The following is a 7,125-nucleotide window of genomic DNA, read 5'->3' on the forward strand; positions in this document are numbered from 1 at the left end:
TGTATTGATAATTTTTCCACTGTGAAGAAGAAGAGGAAATTCATCTTGGATAGTCCAGCAAACTGGAGTCACTATACACATGGTTGTTGGCTAGAAGTACAGCATGGTAGTTGTTATCAAATTTGGACATATAACCACACGACCTGTAGGCCAGCACATTAACATTACCACAATTGCTTTTACAGTGAAAATGAATTTGTCTTATAAGGTGCTAAAAGCCCAGTTCAATCAGCTTTATTGATTCAACTAGATGTATAGCTATACAGAACCTTGTATGTATGTATGCATGCGTGTATGTATGTATGTATGTATGTATGTATGTATGCATGTGTGTGTGTGAGATGCATGTGTGTGTGTGTGTGTGTATTTGTATGTGTGTAATTAAAATTTCAAAACTCAGATAAAGAATTTGTGTAACTAACTTCAAAATGAGGTGAGGGCAACTACCAATAAACAGGTCTTTATAATGTATATGTATGTGGTTATGTTTGTGCATGAAAATGTATGAGTGTGTGTATGTGTATGTGCATGTATATTCATATATATACATATAAACATACATTCATAGGTGTGGCTGTGTGGTAAGAAGGTTGCTTCTCAAGCACATGGTTCTAGGTTCAGTCCCACTGTGTGGCACAGTGGGCAAATATCATCTACTATAGTCTCGGGCCAACCAAAGCCTTGTGAGAGGATTTGGTAGACAAAAACTGAAAGAAGCCCATCATATAACTATGTGTGTGTGGTGTGTGTGTGTGTGTGTGCATGTGTGTGTATATATGTGTGTATATTTATATATATATAGATGTTTATTTATAAATATGTATACACACACACACACACACACATATATATATATATGTGTGTATGTATGCATACTTATTTCATGATATTCAAATTATATTTTCCATGGAATACTGAAATTATTTACTATTTCTCTACAATTCAGATATACACCAGTGTATTTATATGTATACCAGTGGTATACTTTTGTCTACTGAAAAACAAAGTTCTGAACATTATATAAAGGTAAGATTGCATCTTATTTTATGAATTAATTTTCAGATATACTGTATATGTATGTATGAATGTACATACAACAATTAATTATACATGACACATCACAACATATGACAGAATATATACTTTTTTCTACATGTAACCATACTTGGGTCTAACTTAAAGTTTGGATTAAAACTCTCTTTCATGAGAACATGCAATTAGTAACTGAAATACCACAATTAAATTTTGAATTTCCTCATGATATCACCCATTTATTAGCTGTAATATAAGTGGAATAATAATTGTTGTTGGCACTCTTTCGCTTACGACGTCGAGGGTTCCAGTTGATCCAGTCAACGGAACAGCCTGCTCGTGAAATTAATGTGAAAGTGGCTGAGCACTCCACAGACACGTGTACCCTTAACGTAGTTCTCGGGGATATTCAGCATGACACAGTGTGACAAGGCTGGCCCTTTGAAATACAGGCACAACAGAAACAGGAAGTAAGAGTGAGAGAAAGTTGTGGTGAAAGAGTACAGCAGGGTTCGCCACCATCCCCTGCCGGAGCCTCGTGGAGCTTTAGGTGTGAGAATCGAAACCGCGATCTTATGACCGCGAGTCCGCTGCCCTAACCACTGGGCCATTGCGCCTCCACGGAATAATAATTAACTACTGCTCTTACTGCCTCTTCTCTTTTGACGCTGCTCCCTCTCTAAATATTTCTGTCTTTTTCAATCTATAGTTTCTCCCTGTAGATATCTCTCTCTCACACACTTGCTCACTCTCTCATACTCTTTCTTTCTTTCTCTCTCACTCTCTTGTATTCGCTCTCTTTCTTTTTCTCTCTCTCTCTCTCTCTCTCTCTCTCTCTCTCTCTTACTTTTTCTCTCTCTTTGTTGTTTTTACACTGCTGACATTGTCATTTTGACCTGGCTCTTCATGTCTGACACTGCATTATCGAGTTGTCCACTATAGCTTTGGTGCCCTTTGAATTGAGTGACCACAAAGAGATTCCTCATTGAGGGGTGAGGGGAGTAGGCACATTACACAACTTTCAGGCCTATGTGCACCTTTAGAAGAATTTGATCTGTTGAAAGCATTTGGACTGGTACTGGGTCAAAAACAGGCTGAGACTATTACAAACAATAAAAACATGGACATAAAGTACACAGAGAAGAAAGACAACACAAAGATTTTTTAACACTTACCTAAACTAATTTTCTAACAAAATTACATCAATTTGGAGGAACATAGGATTAAGCTAATACTGTAGTAGTAATAAATTTATTTAAAGGTTTCAAAAATAAAAAGATATTTTAAATTTATACTAATAGGTATTTCTAGCTACTACTCCTCTTTCACATCTATTCTTCTCAATAGATCTCTAATTATCACAATGTAAAACTTCAAATTATCTAGACAAGAAGTAGATACTATATTAGCAACTATGGAAACTATTATTGAACTCAAAGGTAATACTGAACTTGAAAGGGCAGACCTAATAATTTTGATATAATCATGGGTTTGAGTGACCTGGCACAGGCTGCTGATTTAGTTGGTATATAGATAGTATACAACATTAAAAAGGAGTTCCTGGAAATAGTGGGTGATCTATATAGGATCAACGATGTTTCACCTTTTACAAATGCAGTTACATGAAACTCAAGAGGAATAGAAACAAACTAGACACTTTCTTCAAAAACATAGGACTATCTATAAATTAGGAAATGTCTGTAAGGTAATTAATTTCTTAGATATAACATTAGAATTTAAAGCAGGCCAATATTGCCCATATCATAAACCCAACAAGAATCTACAAGTCATTAACAAAAATTTCAGCTAAGCTAGATCAGAAATTAAGTCTATTGTCGACGCCTCCAAGCGAAGAAGTAGGATCGCCCAAGACATATAAATAGAGGTAGTCTAGCCGTGGTAGAGGGGTTGAGTAGCCATTGAGTAGCAGTTGAGTAGAGATCATCCGAAGGTGCTAGATAGCAGTAGCTTGAGACATAACAGAAAGAAAGGTGGAACTTCTAGCAAAAAATACCCTTTCTTATTTGTAAAGCTTGGTTTGAAAGATTGAAGTACTTAAACTTGCATAACATAAAAGTGACCGGTGAATCTGCCACAGCTGATACAGAGGTTGTTCCTAATTATTCTGAGCAGCTGAGGAAAAGAATTGCTGAAAGGAGGTTAATTACCAGAGCAAGTACAATATACAATGTTGATGAAACTGCAATTTTCTGCAAGTGCATATCTGCAAGGAATTAAATTTATTCAAAAGAAAAATTAACACAGGGATTTAAAGCTTCCAAAAATCCTCTTTTACAATGAGTTCAGTTCTTACACTGATCTATACAAAAGGAAGACGTGCCATAAACATCAAACAACCTTGAATAAGTTCATCATCCTTCAAACGGATATTGATGATGATGATAAACTTATAGGATAGAAAACAGTGTTCTTTGTCTTCTCACTATTTTCCATTCCACCACCATTCCTCTCAGTGTTGTGAACATCTTTTGTGGTTAGAATACACCTAATTATAATGTTGCAATTCTTATTAATTCTTTAACATATTTCTTTTCAAATGTTTGTATGTATACACATCGTACTATACTTGTTTTGAAATTGCTATTTTCATGCTTAAAATTGGTTGCATTACTTATTTTGCTATTGCTGTTGTTTTCCAAAAAAAATCCATTGGAACACATCTAGCTTTATCATATGAAAATTAGTGGCAGAATTAATTTTGCATCAACAGATTTTACATTACTTCAAAATTTTCAAGAAAGTATTACCTTTAAAACATGAGAGGGACACATGCACACACACACACACACACACACACACACAAATATATACATGCAAACATACATACATACATACATGGTGGTTGTCTACTCCTTACACAGAGTTTGACCACCTCCTGCACCTACACCTTAGCCCTTTCATGGTGTCTGATGTGGCTTTTTAAATCAGATAATGTTTTGAAAAATCACCCACACGGATTGCACCTCTGATTTGTACTACCAATACCTGCAGGTAAGTTCTGCTCATTGTGGATCCTAACATGTCTTTTAAGACCCCCATTGGATTTGCAAGCCCTCTGGCACACATCATATTCAAACGTGTGCAGACATATAATCAGAATAGCTGGTTGAAGTTTGTTTTCCATACATACATACATACATACATATGCATGAAAGTTCAATGAATTCTATATTGCCAAATGGTTAATTATAAAAATTCAAATTTGTTACCAAAGAATCTTTTGATAGGAATTATTATAATTGTTTACTATTTGTGTGAACAAATGGTATATGGATATATAGCATACCATGTATATATAATTGTTTCTATGTATACAGCAATGCTCTACCTTCTTTATTTAATAGTTTAGGATATGATTTAAGGATAATTTGCCTGTTTCTTTCTAAACAGTGTTGAAAATGTGTAGAATATAAAATGGTGTTAAAGATACTTAAAATACTAATACTTGAATATGTGTGTCAATAGTAGTATTCATTTTGTTGCAAATATTGAAAACTCAACATCTGATTAATTTTACATAAGGCTGCATTTATTGAAAAATATAAATCTATGATTTATTGTTTCTTTACATGCAGTTTGTAATATCATTTGCTCTCAAAACACTAACAGTATTGAAATTATATAAGTTTCATTTCAAAATAATTTGATTCTTTTTCTAAAATAAATTAAAACTGGAATTTAGGGAAAATATTTTCTCTATTTCTAATTAATTGCCAATAATTTTGAAGACAAGTACAGGTAAGTAGCTTCAATTGCCTGTGTGACATCTAACATTGGAAACACTGTGCATGAGAATTTAGCAGCTACATTATGAAAAGGATGTGGAAGGAGTATAGGAAACCGCTGTCTCTGTTGACTGGAGAGAAAATATGGAGCTTATGTAAATGTAATGCTACACTTCATAAGTCATGGAAAATAAATATCCTAGATTTGTAGACAGTGCAGGGAAATGAAGTACTTATAATGATTGGGGTATATGATAATAACTTGCATGATAAAATGAAAATAGATTAAAGATTGGATGGCTACTAAAGACATTGACCAATGTATACTGAAGAGATAACTGCATTGGTATAAATGATGCAAATGGATGGTAAGTGCAGGATCAAAATATACTATAAACTGACAATGACAGGTGCCTTTAGTGGAGGAAGACAGTCGCCTTTACTGTAGGCTTCTTTCTTTGCCTCACAGATGAAATAGCAAAGTATCAAAAAGAGAGATGATATGATACATGGAAAACAAGGAATATGTCAAGAATGAATGATGATGATGACAACGATCATCATCATCATCACCATTATCATCATCATGGCAGTTGAGAAATTGAGGACCAGGGATAAGAAGGAGAAGACAATGGTGTTGAAGAAGAAAGGGACAAGAGTGATGAAGGAGATGAATAATGATGCTGAATACATCCTCATGATTCTTCACACATTTCCACACTAATATTGCTGGTGCTGAGACCAAATCGTTTATCAATCGGAACTGACTGCACAAGTTAGTCTTCTCAATTACTCTGACAAATACATTAACACACCAAATATTCATGACCTCTTTCTAACCTCTAGATTCAATCTCTGGTCAGCTATGATTATCTCTGATGCCTGTTACTTTCAATCATCATTGGAGTTCACGAGTATTTGTTGTCTTAACCCATCATTTAAAAATTAAAAATTATGCTTCAATTTCTTCATTTTACCTTCTATTCCAAACACAAAGGAATTGATGATTGAATCTAAGGCACCAATAGCAAATAAAGTATACCACACCTAATATTTAATAATTTGGCTACACCATATTCTAAAAATATATTTTTGTGATACTTTATCCATTTATCCTGTACCACATCACCTTAGAGTGAATATAAGTGCACATGCACACACACATACACACATACAGGTAATAATGTTTGTTTTAAGCTTTAGCATTGAAACCTGTTGTATCCAGCCCAAATATTCTAGCTGTTTTATGCTTAAACAGGCCAGATCTTGCCTTTCACACCTAGCCATTTTACATAATAAACAACCAGATCATCGAAATCTCAAAGCTATGAAATAATGCATAGTTAATGTAAAATGATGTAAATACATAAGCATTACATTTGACAGGAATATGTGAAGTTATACTTAAAAACAATTTAGCATGAAATTGAAGACTCACTGAATACTTGTGAGCAGAGTACTCAATTTTTTTCACAATAAAGGCTGACAGTAAATTCAAATGTTTCGTTGTACTAGCTGTCATCATTTTTTGTTTGTTTTTATGTTAATTTTCTTTACTAGCACAGATTAGACCATAGGTTTTCAAAGTGGGCACAACCGCCCCCACCCCGCCAGTGGGCGTTGAGACAGTCTAGGTGGGCACTGGTGCTTAAGGGGGCAGGAGGAGGCGGTAGAGAAAAAGGAGACGTTGGGAGGAAGGCAGTGGATTGGGGGACGCTATGAATTTATTATATTATTATAGTATTGTATACAAATTATATAATATTATATTACATATCAAATGATTCATAGTATATCAATTAGTAAAATATAAAATATCTATTTATACATAAAATTAGGGATGGGGTGCCAAGGGTTTTATGTGGTCATGAGTGGGAGGGAGCCCAAAAAGTTTGAGAACCTCTGGATTAGACCAATGTGTGACTGAGGTATTGTTTTGCAGATGGATGTCCTTCCTGCCACTAAACTTTATTTGTTTTCTTTTAGTAAGGCATCTCTTATTTCACACCTCATCAAAGGTGCAAAGCTAGCAGATGGTTTGCTGACAGGAGAATTGGAAACAGTATCATCACTTGTAGCTCATGAAATCCAGAGAATATGTAAACACATAGGCACAGATGCACGCGCGCGCGCACACACACACACACACACACATGTACACATACACAAAAGCACAAACACACTCACACACACATGCACATGCACAAACACACAGACGTACATAAATATACACACATTCACATGTATAGATATTTTCCTATTACTCTCAGCAGATTTCTTTTTATTTAGTAAGTAAACTATTAAGCAATCATCCAATATCATGGCATTTTATTTTCCAAGTGGTAAT

At 34.6% G+C, this 7,125-nt stretch overlaps 1 protein-coding gene and 1 long non-coding RNA gene across 4 annotated transcripts in view; one reads left to right on the top strand and one right to left on the bottom strand.

Annotated features, from left to right (window-relative positions):
* The window catches only part of LOC106871954 (protein still life, isoform SIF type 1), a 1,491,364-nt gene that overhangs the window by 498,853 nt on the left and 985,386 nt on the right, over positions 1-7,125 (top strand). For all 3 annotated transcript variants that reach the window (XM_052966200.1, XM_052966198.1, XM_052966202.1), the window contains exon 4: positions 947-1,026. The gene's annotated coding sequence lies outside the window, so the exon portion shown is untranslated. The remainder of the gene's footprint in view (positions 1-946; positions 1,027-7,125) is intronic.
* LOC128247292 (uncharacterized) overlaps positions 1-7,125 on the bottom strand; it is a 64,691-nt gene that overhangs the window by 38,515 nt on the left and 19,051 nt on the right. The gene's annotated exons all lie outside the window — the stretch shown is intronic.

The sequence above is a fragment of the Octopus bimaculoides genome, chromosome 3 (genome assembly GCF_001194135.2).
Source record: "Octopus bimaculoides isolate UCB-OBI-ISO-001 chromosome 3, ASM119413v2, whole genome shotgun sequence".
Classification (NCBI taxonomy): Eukaryota; Metazoa; Mollusca; class Cephalopoda; order Octopoda; family Octopodidae; genus Octopus; species Octopus bimaculoides.